Consider the following 14,811-nt stretch of genomic DNA (forward strand, 5'->3'; position numbering starts at 1 on the left):
TCACATGTGAGCAGAGAACCAACCCGGGCGGCTGTCTCATTGTGATAATGTGTTCATAGCATGAGCAAGAGAGACTCCTCTTCCTAAATGGACTGAACAAGGTTATTATGGAAGTGGTAAACAGACTGAACATCTTAAGGGTTGTCTTTTTACATTGTCAGTGGGAGAAGGGAGGAAGGTGGGGGGAGAAGAGTTCTGAAGGTGTGGTATAATTTTTTTTTTTCCTTCTTTTAGGTCTGTTAATAATCTTCTTTATATTCTTTCAAGTTTGGTTCCTGCTTTGCATTTCTCCTAATTCTTATCTCACAGAAGATAAACAGTAATGAGTATCTTGGACCAAACCACTACAGGCAGGAAGACATGGGGTCCTGCACCCCACCCTTGCCCAAGCATATCCCCGTCTGCTTGAGGGCTCGGGCCAGTGATACCTGTCGCAGCGGGGATTACTGCAACAAGCATATTTCAAACCAGGAGTCCCGTGGAAATGAAGTATATATGGAAGGATTCGTGGTAGATGTTTCAGAGATGTTTATTTCTCCAGCCGCATGGCCGGGGCTCAGCTCAGGAACTTCGCAGTCACGGGACCCAAGGGTCCTTGGCGTTATCAGGGAACACAAACCAACCAATGGGGAATGAGGCTGACCAGGGGCAGGGAGACCCCGTGCCTCCCCCCCAGGGCCCCTCTCCCAGGCTCCATGGCAGGGGAGGGACCCCAACAATACCCACACGTTGTTTTGTGGCTGTGGTATGTTCCATGCCTCACCTCATTGGTGGTGGCACAGGAGGAGCTGCAGAAGCAGGTGGGACAGCAGCAGGTAGGAGGTCATCATGCAGTCAAGGGTGGTAACTTTAGGAAAAGTATAACAGAGATAAAATTAATACAAATACAATTAACTTAAATAACAATGGCTCCCTTGGACTCCCCCTCTTTCAAAACAAAACTGAGGGGTCATTTTGGGAAGGGGGACACATTTTAAGGAGACTGGGAGGTGGAGGGTTTGTTTTTCAGGCCTGGAGGAGGAGTCTTTTTTCCAGGTGGCTTGTTTTTTCTTCTTTTCCAGGCTGTGGCAGCTTCTTTCCTTTGCTTGGCATCCGCAGGTGGTCTCAAAAAGGGTTTGATCCTCTTCCCAGGGATCCATCTTGGACCCTCTGGGGTGGAAACACACCCATAGCCTCTCCCCCGGGTGACTAGGGAGTACGGGCCATGTATTTGTAAAGTATCAGGGTCTTTTATTAGGACCTCAGGTCTCTCAGTCAGTTTATGTTTGGCAGTTTGTGAAGTGTCTCATTATGGGAGGATCGGGTTCCTCATAGGAACAGTTTAAAAAGCTCAAAGTGAACAATGCTTTGGAAAGTCTTATGATGGGGGCAGCGATCTCATTGCCACCTTTTTGTTGTTCTGTCTTTTTAGTGTTTGATGCTTCCTTTCCATGATGGCTTGGCCTGTGGGCGAGTGAGGGATGCCAGTGATGTGATCCACACCCCACTCACTCATTAATGTTTTTTACTCTGCAGAGGTGTATGCTGGGCCATTGTCAGTTTTTATTTTATTTGGTGTCCCCAACACAGCGAAGGCCTGTACTAGGTGGTTGATGACATCTTTGGCCCTCTCCCCACGGTGAGCTGAGGCAAAGGTTGCACCAGAAAAGGTATCCACAGAAACATGAATATATTTCTGGCGGCCAAATTGGGGGAAGTGGGTGACATCTGTTTGCCATACTTTGCAACTGCCTAGGCCTTGGGTGCTAACCTCCTGACCTAATGATGGAAGCTGGTGTTTTTGGCAGTTGGGGCATATTGCCACAATGGCTTTTGCCTGTTCTCTAGTGAGGTGGAACATTCGAATGAGAGCTGGAGCATTTTGGTGGAACACTGCATGTCTCAGTTGGGCTTGCTGGAATCTGTTAGGCATATTCGCTAACTTGATGGGCATCGCTAGGGCATCTGCTCTCCTGTTCCCTTTGGCAATAAATCCTGGCAGGTCAGTGTATGATCTCACATGCATGACATAGAATGGTTGCTTTCAGTGGGAGATCAGTTGAATCAGTTTCGAAAGCAAGTTATGAATTTTTGGGTTTGCAACCTCCTTTAGTAAGGCTCTCTCTGCCCTGGAAACTATGCCTGCAGCATAGGCCGAATCAGTTATCAAATTAAATGGTTCACTGAACCGCTCAAATGCTCTGACCACGTCTGCAAGTTCTGCCACTTGTGGGGATCCTTCAACTACCTGCACATCTGTTGCAGTGGGGATACTGCAACATGCATATATCAAACCAGGAGTCCCGTGGAAAGGAAATATATAGGACAGACAGATTCTTGATAGCTGTTTCAGAGATGTTTATTTCTCCAGCCGCATGGCCGGAGCTCTGCCGAGGAACTGTTACAGTCACGGGCCCCGAGGGTCCTTTTGCCCGCGCAGGGGAACACAAACCAACCAATGGGAACGAGGCTGAGCAGGGGCAGGGAAACCCCGTGTCTGTGCCCTCAGGGCCCCTCTCCCAGGGCTACATGGCAGGGGAGAGGAGACCCCAACACACATCAGACTCCCACTTTTGAGTGCGAGAATCCCTCCAAGTGATGACAGACTTCCAGGAACTTCCGGAGCCATCTGAAAAGATTGTCAAGGCATTTAATGGTTTTCTGCTTTGAATTTCTTTTGGAATCAGTTTGAAGACTGAAGTAAACAGTCTGTGTTTTGGATGGTGTATAGAAATTTGGCCTGTGTAGCTGTCTAGGGCGTATTGGAGGTGCTCATTGTTTTGAAGGAGGTTATCAGGTGAATCGGTTGCCAATGGTAGGTAGATGCATGTAAAGTCACACCCTGCGTGAGGAGGTGGGATCTAGCTTTTATCACCAGCTGAGCCATGAGCTCCTGTGGCATTGTGATACTTTTGGATGGCTGGTGCGAGAAGAAAACCCACTCAATGATTAACAGAGGATCACTCTGCACCTCGTCCCATTGAAATATCAGCCCGTGAAGGTATGGCATCTCCCCTAATACAATAAATTGAAGAGGCAGACCTGGGGCGCAGCGGTGTGCCTGGCTGGACGACAGCACTTCCTGTACCTTACAGATGGACTGTCTCACCTCCTCTGTTAGATGCCTAGGTGATGTGAGGTCATCTTTCCCTTGCAGAAGGTTGAACAGAGGAGCGAGATCTTCTGTCGTCAGCCCTAGGAGCGGCCTCCCCCAATTTATGGACCCGCAGAGCTGATGGAGTTCCTGCAAGGTCTTAGGGTGATCATTAATTTTGACTTGTTGGGGAACCACAGTCTGTTCATGGATTTTCAGTCCAAGGTATTTAAATGGAGAGGTTTTCTGGACCTTTTTGGCCTGGATCTCAAATCCATTTGCCTCTAAGGCCTCGATTACCTTCCCTAATGTCCAGTCTAAATAGGATTGGTTAGGAGCACACACCAAAGCAACATCCATATAGTGGAGCACTATTGCCTTTGCTGCTAACTTTCTGATGGGGGACAGAATGCGAGCCACATACCACTGGCAGATGGTGGGTGAGTTTTTCATGCCTTGCGGCAGAACTCGCCACTGGTAGCGCTGCATGGGAGCCTTTCGGTTGATGGAAGGTACCAAGAAGGCAAACCGGGGTGCATCGTCTTGGTGTAGTGGGATCTGGAAGAAGCAGTCTTTAATATCGATGACTGCTACCTTCCACTGCCTAGGGAGCATGGAGGGTGAAGGCATTCCGGGCTGCAGGGGTCCCATGTCCTCAATGACTGCATTTATTTTCCACAAGTTGTGTAGGAGGGGCCACTTGTCTCTCCCTGGCTTTTTGATTATAAATACCGGGGAATTCCAAGCACTATTAGATGGTTCGATATTTCCTTTTTTCAATTGCTCCTCCACAACTGCGGTGAGCGCCTTTAATTTGTCTTTTTTCAAAGGCCACTGATCTATCCAGATGTGCTCGTCAGAGATCCAATTTAATTTCTGGAAGGGTCACTCCACAGTGGCCTTTATTGAAAACTCTGGGGTTGAGATGGAATTTCGACTTGAGTCCCCCACTGGGACATGAGATCTCTGCCCCACAATGTAAATCCAGAGTCAATTACAAAAGGATGGACTGATGCTATCTGCCCCTCTGGACCCTCGATTTGGACAACTGCCCTGCTTCTCTGGGCAGATATAGATCCCACCACGGTACCTTCTGGCAGCTGCAGCTCCCAGTGTGACAGCCAATCGTGGGAGGAAATGACTGTCATGTCTGCTCCCGTGTCCGTCATTCCTGCCAGGCTGATGTCCGAGCCTTGGCAAGACAGTTTGCAATTAAGCATGGGTTTGTTGTTCCCAACTCCCTCAGCCCAGAAGACAGAGGGGTTGTAGTCCTGTGGTGGACTACTGGGCATGAGAATAGCTTGGGCTACAACTTGGTTACCAACAAGAAAATAGGGAGGATTAACACACTGGATGTTTACAGTGAAGAACCCTTATGGCCCCACTTGAACAATTTCTGGTGTAACACGAATATCAGCTGGTGAATGTTCAACATTTTTTAACACATACAGTCTCTTAGATTCTTGCAACTCACGATGATTCTCTAGGGTGAGACCAAGTCCATTTGAGTTGCAGTGGTCGTGGTAACCATTTTCCTGGTGGCAGTTTCATGATTCATTCCCCCGCGTGGCCCTGCCAATCCACCTGGTCTGGTCAGTTTTTTGGCTGCATCCTATCGGCGGCAGGTGATGACATTTGCCCTGGGGAGACAGCTCAGGAACCCTGATTAATTGGAGTCCTGCAGTTTCAGGCCAAGTGCCCTGGTTTGCCACACCTGTGACAGACCCGATTAGCATTTCTATCGCCCTGAGATGCTATTGCATCAGCAGCGGCTGCAGTTGCTATTAAATTTCCCCCCGTTTTTAAAATTTGGCTGATTAATAGGCACTAAAGTCGTGCAAGCACAAATCATTTGACTTAGGGTCGGTGGAGGTTCGAATGGAAGACCCAAAATCACTCTTTTACAAGCATCATTGGCATTAGTCTTTGCAATTTGTGTTATAATATGCTCTCTTGTTTTTGGATCTTCCACTTGTCTTTCCACTATGAGCCTCAGTTCATCCACAAAATCAATAAATGACTCATTTTGCAGTTGCCGAATCTCTGTGTAATTCAATTGAGGTGCTAATTTAGGGGGCATCATTAAAAACCCTTGCTCTGCCGCTTGCTTCACAGCATTCAGGACCGGCTCTGGTGTATTTTGAGCCTGGTTCTGGGGCTTGGCTAATAACCCCTCACCGGTGAGGTGATCCATAGAAACCCCCGCATTGTTTGGATCCTGCAGTAAAATCGGGAGGACCTCTCTCAGTTGCTTTCTCCAACCTTCTTCCCACATTTGAAATTCGGATGGGGAAAGCAAGCAGGAGAAAATGCTTTTGAGGTCATGTGGCACAATCACTGTACTGGTGAGAGTTATCTTAAGAAGGTTCTTAAAGTACTGACTCTCCCTCCCAAATCCTTTCTGGGCTTTGTAAAGCTCTTTCAGCCCTGCAGGATCAAAAGGTTTCCATGTGGGATTATTGCCAGTTCGATCATATGTTACAGGAGCAGCAAAGGGATAAGAGGGGTCTGAGGGGACTTCCGGACCCGATTTCAAGATGGCGTCCGTTCCGGTTTCTACCCCTTGGGGACCGGAGGGGGGGGGGGCGTGGGAACCAGGAAGTCCTCCACAGGGGGCAGGGTTGGAGGACCAGGAGGCGTGGTCACAGGGTGGGCGGGGATTCCTGACGCAGGGAGCTTTACCCAACGTGTGGGAGGAACCCGATGACATCACCTCTGGGGGCGGGGATAGGAAAGGGTTGAGGGTAGGAGGCTGAAAGGGATTGCGGGAAGAAGAAGAGGGGGAAGGGGTGGACTGTGCCATGCGGTCAGCGCCGTTGTGTTCAGACATGTGGAGTGGGGGGGAGGATAATGGCAAACAGCATTTAAAAGATTTCTGGGATTACAACTGGGGAAGAGGGCGAAGGATATGGGGTTTGGGAAGAGGTCGAGGTAGCCTGGCCAGGGCTATCCCGACACGGTGGCTGAAAAGACCGAGAGGGGTCAGAGAGAAGGTAGCAACTCTGTGCCTCTGGGCGTATCACCCCATTCGGTTTTTCCAATGAAGGGGAAGTGGGATGAGGAGCAGGAGGGGAGGAAGGAGGGATATGGGAAGAACTGTGAGGGGATTTGTGCTTTTCTTTACTTTCTGGTCCATTTTATGCAAGTCCCGAAGGACTAGAACTAGAGGAAAGATTTTTTTCTCCAGAGGAGTCCCCTTTTCGCTTTAAATCAGTAGTCTTATCCCCCACAGCCTGCCAGAAGGCAGGAGATTTTAAATTTGTGGGAGACATTTGAGGAAGGTAAAAGAAAAGCCAGCAAACGAACTGTTTTAACAGACCATTTGAAAATTTAAACCCATTAACTTCAAGGAATTTCGCAGCTTGGAGAAAAACCTCTCTTTGGGGCTGAGAGAGTTTTGATCCCATCTCCCTCTCAGCACTTCTTCCACCTGCCATCCGCAAAACGAAAAAAGAAACAAAATATCAGGGACCGGGGATACACAAGTTTCAGAAATCAATTAAAAGGCGTCCGGTCCCAAACTAAAAAGCACAGGTGGGGTTCTCTGAGGCACGGCTGCTCTCCAAAGTCAGTTCAGTGCAGAATCAGTGGGAGTTAGCAGCCTTCTCTCAGGGCACCGCTCCTAAAACAGAGCGGACTGCACCGAGATGTGTTGGCAAGTCCAAAGTCGCTTCTTCTCGCTGTCCACTGACAGCCACGACGTCGCAGGGATCCACTCGCGTGAGCCCCACGCTTGGTGCGCCAACCTAACGCAGTGTTTGGTGCTCGAGGCACTAGCTCTGGCGTGTCCCCGGTCAGAGAGAGTCCAGCTGCGTTACTTCTGTGCATCGCTGAAGCAACTTCGGCATCAGGAAAAGGTGCTGCTGGCTGAGCTAGCTAGCTGGCTTCTTTGCAGAGGGAACATGGCAGGAGCCGATGGTATCGGCTCACGTTAGCTTGGAGACAAAGGAAGAGAGAGGCTGTTCTGGTCTGACTCCTAACAGGTTTATTGTTAGTTTAGCAACCCGAACAAGCTCGGAAGGGATGGAACGCGATGGGATCCTCTCCCCGAGGCTTGTCCTCAGTTTTATAGGGAATTTGAAAACCACGGTGAAAGGGGAAAACAACCAATGAGTTACAAGCCAGGGGGAGGATACAATTTAACAAGAACCACTGGGGGAAACCGAGAGGCAGGAGTTATAACAAAGAACCAACGAACAACTGAGTAACCGAGAATTTTCCCGAACCAGGGGAGGCAGCTTGTACCCGGGCGCTGCCCAGGGGGGTGCGGCTTAGGCTTCTGAGCCGCCTCTCGACCCACCCTCTGAGTCTGCCTCTTCAGGAAACTTGATCCAGGGGATGGGCTGGGATTGATTGGCATCACGCTGCCCCAGCCCTGCAGTGGGCTGGGTCACAGCAACAACTGCCCTTCTGAATCCAGCAGTGTTCTTAACAGCTGACCCAGGAAAAAGGGGAACTGCTCCATGATTGTTTGCAGACTATTGAACAGGCATACTCCAGTCAAGATGATCTACAGGACACTCCCTTGGAAGAAGTGGATTGGGAACTCTTCATGAACAGGAGCAGCTTTGTGAAAAATGGAATCTGAAAAGCTGGGTATGCGGTGGTAACTCAGCATGAGGTAATAGAAGCCAAAGTTCTAACCCCCCAAACATTGGCTCAGAAAGTAGAACTGATTGCACTGATGAGAGCGTTAGAGCTCTCACAGGATAAAACTGTAAATATATGGACTGACTCGAAATTTGCTTTTGGAGTGGTCCATGCCCATGAAGCCATTTGGAAAGTGAGAGGGCTGTAAACCTGTCAAGGATCCCCCGCAAAACATGAACGATATAGAGATTGTTAGAGGGGGTATAGCTACCTCAAAAGGTGACAATAATGCATTCTAAAGCTCATCAATTCAGAGAGACCCCAGTGAATATTGGAAATAGCCTGGCTGACAAAGCAGCTAAGGAGGCTGCCGGTGGAGACATTCTGTTGGTCTTACCTGAGAAATATCGGCATTTGGACAAGGAGGCTGCTGATTATCAGGCTGAAGATGGAAAATTGGCAAAATTGTTAGATGCTGAACAGAGTCCTGAAGGATAGTGGATTACACCCAGCAAACAGGTGATAATTCCCCAACACCTTATGAGGAAAATTGCAGGGGAACAACATAAGGTAACTCATGGGGAAATAGAGTCTATAGTAGAAACATTGAAGACTCAAGTTTTGAGCATACAACTGACTGGTATCATTGAAAGAAATTATCCTGAGGTTTGGAGTGCCAGTGGGAACGTCATCAGTCAGAGGTTCACACTTCGCTGCTGAAATAGTGCAAAGCCCAGCTAAAATGTTAGGGGTGAAATGGGACTTGCACACCCCATGGAGATCTCAGTTGAGCAGGAAAGTAAAATAATGAACCAGTGTCTAACAGAATATGTTATATCCCTAGGGTAGGTGATGTCTTCTCTCCACAGATACATTGTACTGGCAGCACCCATGATGCTGGACATCACCACCCATCCATACCAACCCAGAGACTGGGTGTACCTCAAAACCTGGACTGAAGAACTTCTCTGAGAAAGGTGGAAGGGACCATATCAAGGGATCAAGAGGAAGATGTGTTTAATTGAATAACATCATGAATCCCAAATTTAAGTGCAATCGCAAGAAAACTGATTGGCATAATTATCATAGTTTTGATATTAATTGTTGGTTTATGGATTTTATTCCAAATTTGCAAAATGGGATGTTAGAGAATGTATAGATCCAACAAAAACTCTCTTTTCTAAAACTGAAAAAGATCTCAAAAAGATGGCTGGTTACTCTGTATAATGGAATTTTTTTGAAAATTAAGTTTGTTTACCTAGTGTTAAGAATCTTGATTAGTATTGTTAAGGTACTAGATAATTTAAATGTTTTACCTAATAAGTTTTATTAACAGTGATTATTGCATTTTAGTGTCTTCAGTCTTGCTAAATACTCAATGATTTAAGTGGAAGTAATCTTAAAAGAAGTAATTAAGATCACTTCCAAAGGGGGAAATTGTTGGAAATGACAGAAGTTTCCTAACTAATTTTAATTAGTTGTTTTAATTAATTGTAAGCAGCGCCCACTTTTTGCCAGCACTAGTTAAGTTTCTTCAGACTCTTATTGTTACTTTGATCATTAAATCACTGAAACATTAAGTTTTTTAAAACTAACCCCGACAAGCTTCAATAAACAAAGCCAAAAGGATTTGAATACTGGGCATCTGGGATCTTAAATGTATGGCACTTCAAGGACATTGGAGTAACCAGATGAAGTACTAAAGCCTGAACAACAGGCCTTGAGCCAAAGTTGACCTCTGGATGAACCTTCCAACCAAATGTTATATGTATCCACTCATTAATGAAGTATTATTAGCAATATGGTATATGTATCATTAGTGAAACATGTATTTACCTTTCCGTATTTATAAACCAGACAAGGCCATGAAATCAGACATCTGGCCTTGTTTGGAGGTGTATGATCAAAGACAACTCCCTTGTTTCATCCTTGAGCCCTGGCCAGGCTTTGGGAGGAACCCAAGAGGAGGATGAAACCAGATGTTCCCACACTAGAAGTTATGTCAGCTTGTTTATTCAACAATATAAAAGTTGGGCCTTCTCACAGCAAAGTTGGAAGCCTTGCCTGTGGGTGGATGCACCATGTAGGATTTCCCAGTTGCTGGGAGTGGCTCTCCAGTCCTTCGCTGTGACAGGAGCTTCCCCAGCTGTTGCGCAGACCTGGATGAAGGAGTAAAGTATTAGGGTAACTGGTGATGTATCTTTCTTAATCACTATAGGCAATGTTTTATAGTAATGATTAGGTGCATTGCTTAGCTTATCCTTTTGTAATTCTTTGCAGTTTTGCATTATAGTAAATTCCACTTGTTCCTTAAGTTTGTGTCTGCATCTTTGGTGCCAATTCTGCCCACTGGTAAAACACCAGAAGATACAGAGGAGATTAAGGCCTGGAAAATTGGAGACTCCCCGCCTGAGAAAAAGATAGCAAAAGGACTAAAGAACGTGGACCAGATTAGCATGAAGAGGGAGAAATCAATAACCAATAGAGGATAGAATACTAATTATGAAAAGAATTATGTAACTTAGAACCAATGAATATTAATTTCTTTGTTTGCTGAAAATGCATAAATAAGTGAAAAAGTTTTGTATAGGCATCTGTGTGGAAGCCAGAACGTTGGCAGCCCCACACACACCTCTTGGTCAAGAATAAAGTAATATCTTACTTGCTAACATCAAAAAGACAGTGTTAGGGAGTCTCATTTATCCCAACGATTTCAGTGACACTGTCACTTGTTACATGGGAGTAAAGACCAACCCCTACCTGGCTACAACCTCCTTTCAGGTAGTTATAGAGAGCGAGGTGTCCCCTCAGCCTCCTCTTCTCCAGATTAAACACCCCCATCTCCCTCAGCCGTTCCTCATAGGACTTTTTCAGCCCCTTCCCCAAGCTCCATTGCCCTTCTCTGGACACGCTCCAGCACTTTAATGTCTTTCTTGGAGTGAAGGGCCCAAAACTGAACACAGGACTTGAGGTGCAGCCTCACCAGTACAGGGGCACGATCACTGCTCTCGTCTTGGTGGCCACACTATTGCTGATATAAGTCAAGATGCCCTTAGCTTTCTTGGCCACCTGGGCATATGCTGGCTCACATTCGGCTGCTGCCGACCAAAAGATTCAGGATGCGATCCGGGAAAAGAGGCCTCGTGAGGGCTGGGGAGCAGGCCATGTTGTCCTCACCATAGCTGCGGGGACTATGCAGTATTGTGTCCCTGAGGGGTCACCGTGGTTCCCATCCGTACCCGGACTGAGGGAAGAGATTTTGCCCTCCCTTATCCAAGGAACATTTAAACCTCGATTTAGTTACGGCTTTATCGGCCGCTTGAGGGCAGGAGGTCCGGATGAGGGGAGCGGGGGGTGGTGTCACCGTGCCAGCCCTGAGGTAATTTCTGTCGGGAAACAGCGCACTACTTTTTTTCAGGTCCCACCTGCGCCCGGCGCGGAATGTTACAGTAGCTGCGCGCGCTCACCCTCGGTGCGGCTGCGCGCCTGCGGGTAACTCAAACCTCCGCTCCGATTGTCCTTTCTTGATCAACCACCCCTAGCGGGCGCGTGGAACGAGAAGTCATCAATAAGCACCACCCCGCCCAGCCGGATCCATCTCTCTTCGCCTCGAGGTTTTTTTTTCTCTTTCCTTATTTTTTTTTCCGGGCCGCGTGCACTCGATTGGCGGCTCAATCCGCCAATCGGCGGCTGGGGTCGGGCCTTGGCAAGCGTTGCCCAATCCTCGCCCACTGTTTCTCAAGTGACGAATGGCCGAACCAATGCGCCGCCTCCCCGCCCACTGCTGGGGGCGGGTCTGGGCGGGAGCCAATGGGTGTGGGGAGGGCGGGCGCGCAGGGGAAAGCAACGCTGAGGGAGCAGGGCGGCTGGGCTGCTTGCTGAGGAGGAGGTTGGTCTTGGGGTGGTTTGGATAAGCGGCTCGGCCGCGCTGGGGGAAGGAGTGCCCCGTCGGCGGTGTATGGGCTGATTAGGCCCGGCTTGGTCCCGGTGGGAGACAGGGGCTCCTCCCCGCGCCGTCTTCCCCGCGCACACCTTCCCCCTTTGTTGTGGTGGGGCGCTGCCGGCGCTGAGGGCGGCAAACAGGCGCGGTGGGCCCTGGTGGTGGTGGCGGCTCGGGAGGCTGCCTCTCCTGGCGGAAGGAAAGGGCCGCGGGAGGAGGGAGGCGGCTCCTGCTGGCTGCTCCCAGGGTCTGCGTAGGGAAGCAGGGCCGAGGCGGGGTGTGTCGCTGTCACCCCCTCCGCCTTTCACACGCCGGAATAGCCCTCGACGCTGGGTGTTGAAGGGTGGGAAGGGCTGGCCTGTGCCCTCAGTGTGTGTGTGAGGGGAGGGGGGGGGAAAAGAATACATGCTTTTCTTTTCTCTCCTCCCTCTCTTGCCCGGACTTTTTTTCTTACAGAGGTTAGGTGTGCAAGACTTCGTGCCAGGGTGGTGGAGAAAGCTAGAAGCAAGTTGCAAAGAAGTGTTTAGGATTACAAGGCTTCACTTCAGCCAGTGCTCTTTTGGTGTATTCTAGAGCCATGGATGTGAAATATACATAGTCTACATGAGACATGTGCATGCGAATTAGTGGTTTTCTTCATGGTGTTAGTTTTAATGCTGTGGCTATCCATGCATTGTAAGATGTAAACAAACATCATCTGTTGAGTATGTCATCTACCTAGATAAGCACATAGGAGAAGTTGTGTTGTGATAAATGCAAGCAGTTGGTGTTACTGCAGAGTTCCTTTTTGTAATTTTGTGGAGTCCCTATTTGTAATTTTTTTGTGGAGGGGAAGAGAAAAAGTGTGATACTAGTCTTTTAAATCTTCATTCTGGGGAAATAAAAGATGGCTAAAAGGTGGGTGAGTGAAGAGCTCTTGTGATAGTCTTTGAGAGCTGTTGAATTGAACAGCTGGAATTCATACTGCAGCCTAGTCCCGTGTATTTTCGTTTGTCTGTCACAGTTTTTGACTAAAAAAACCCCAACGAGGGTGTTGTGCTCTTTTCAAATCTTTTACAAGCAAGTGGATAGCATTAAGAAAAAGTTTTGCTTACTGGGTTTACCATCAAACTATTTCTGGAAATAGTGCTAGTGAATGCTGCAACCCGTGTAGGGCTCATGTTATCACAGTTCATGGTTATAAATCATTCAGATTCCATATGTAGAAAGAAGTTTATAATAACAGCTTGTTAGGAGACTACACATAACAGCAGGTTTGTTTTAAGTGCTCCTCTTAGCCTAGAGGCCTGAACTTTCAGATTGATTTGTGACATTATTTCTGTGGAGACTGGACTCTCTAGTGAGAGACTGATTAGTCTTTGCTCTGTTCTCCAAACTGGAAAAAAACCCCAAACCAACAAAACCCACTCTTGTTAAAGTGAAAGGCTTCCCTTAGTCTAAACAGCAACATTGTTCTTCTTTCCTATGCTTCATTGCAGTGTTGGAGCTTGCATTGTGTGAATAGATTGACTGTGCGTTTGTTCTGAGGTATACCTTTGAAACTTTAATGTTTACAAACTCTAGTAAATTAGAGGAGAATGAGAATGTAAGTAAAGAGGAGGTTTATGAAGTCCCTTCCCCGTTTGCTTAGCACTATCATGATGAAAGATAGCATTAGTTACAAATGCCTTTAAAGAGAGAAAGGGGAGGGTCTCATTTAAGGTGGCTTAAACTTAACTCAAAGACAAGTCTAAGCACATATTTAAGAGCATATTGGGATGTTTAATAGAGTAACCTGGTAGTTGATTTTTGTTCTGCAGTTGTGTGGGTCAGACTACACTGACAGTCACCAAAAGGAATGAGAGTGTTTGAAGATCCAGTTTTCTTTATGGAAGAAGCTGGGTGTGTGTAATATAATCTTGGAGAAGAATTCATCAACTTTCCTGAGGTTCTGCGTGATGATTAAAAAGAGCATCACAATTGAAAAAATGAGTTTAAAATCATTGGTCTCTTAACTGATCTTTTATTCCACCCAGAAGCTAGATTCATGAACAAAATCAAATAATTATAGTGAATCTCCAAATGAAAGCCCCTTCTGGGTCCTCTGTTTTCCTGTTCCACTTGATCTTTCAGAAGTGCTGAGCAGCAGTTGATATAATTGAGTTTATTTGAGCTCCAAAGAAATCTCTGCTACTAAACACAACTTTAAAAAACCTGTTTCCACCTCTATTACCTTTCCCACAAAAGTACTGTGAGAACTGGCTTTGTAGTAGTTCCTGGATAACGACTCTGATCTCTGCTTGAGACTGAAATGAATGCCTAAGTTTTGTTTGTATAAAGAACAGTGCACAAAAGTTTCGATTATTATCAAAAATTTTTGAGCTTTCAAATGTATCCAATGCTGCCTTAATGATTGTGCATATAAATGCACTGTAATTGAAAGCATCTATTAATAGGCCTGACTTGCCAAGTGAGCTGTAAATTCTGCTTTTCAGATTGGATTTAATGACTTTTATCATAAAGCCATAAACTGATTGTGAAGTGGCTGAGAGGCAAACAATACCTAAGCTTACTTTGCCAAAATATTTGTAATTGTTGATTTGTTAAACTGAATAGCTGCAGGTCATGCGATGGGATTAGGTTTTTTTTGTAATAGAATAGAGAGTACAGGCAGCCCTGTGTTCAGTACTCTGGGCTAGAAGAAATTGGCTACTGCAGAAAACCTCCCTAAACATTCTTCTCCACTTTCAATAGAGAAACTGTTACAAACAATAAGGCTTTGTTCCATATGACTCTTTATTATTATGATGGGTGACAGCCATAAGTGGTCAAGTAAGACCAATAAAAGACTGAGAGAGAGCAGTTCCTGGGTCTCCTATCAGTTTAGTCTGGGGCTCAAGCTAGATTTAATTACACTGGAGCAATACGAGCTTATGCAAAGTGAACTCTGCGTAACAAGGGGGATTGTTTGAGAAATGTTTACGTTTGGCCCGTATTGAAAGGGATCTTTCGTTAACTAATTGTTAAATGCAATTGTTTGGGGTTTAGTGAAGTGGAGAAGCTGCTAAGCTATACACATAAAAACTGAAACAGGTACCTAGGTACCTGATAACCAGTTCTGTGAATATTCCTGTCAAATTTAGCACAGGAGTATTTATTTTCTAAAATAATGAAGTTGGCACTTTGTTACACATGAAAAAATTTAGTTAGAATTAATGAGGTAAGGGCT

The 14,811-nt window shown here is 46.6% G+C and overlaps 1 protein-coding gene across 5 annotated transcripts in view; it reads left to right on the forward strand.

Annotated features, from left to right (window-relative positions):
* Positions 1–11,499: 11,499 nt before the first annotated feature.
* LOC309584611 (mothers against decapentaplegic homolog 2-like) overlaps positions 11,500–14,811 on the forward strand; it is a 104,713-nt gene continuing 101,401 nt past the window's right edge. For all 5 annotated transcript variants that reach the window (XM_082300726.1, XM_082300729.1, XM_082300727.1 and 2 more), the window contains exon 1: positions 11,500–11,552. The gene's annotated coding sequence lies outside the window, so the exon portion shown is untranslated. The remainder of the gene's footprint in view (positions 11,553–14,811) is intronic.

The sequence above is a fragment of the Coloeus monedula genome, assembly GCF_965178545.1.
Source record: "Coloeus monedula genome assembly, chromosome: W".
NCBI lineage: Eukaryota > Metazoa > Chordata > Aves > Passeriformes > Corvidae > Coloeus > Coloeus monedula.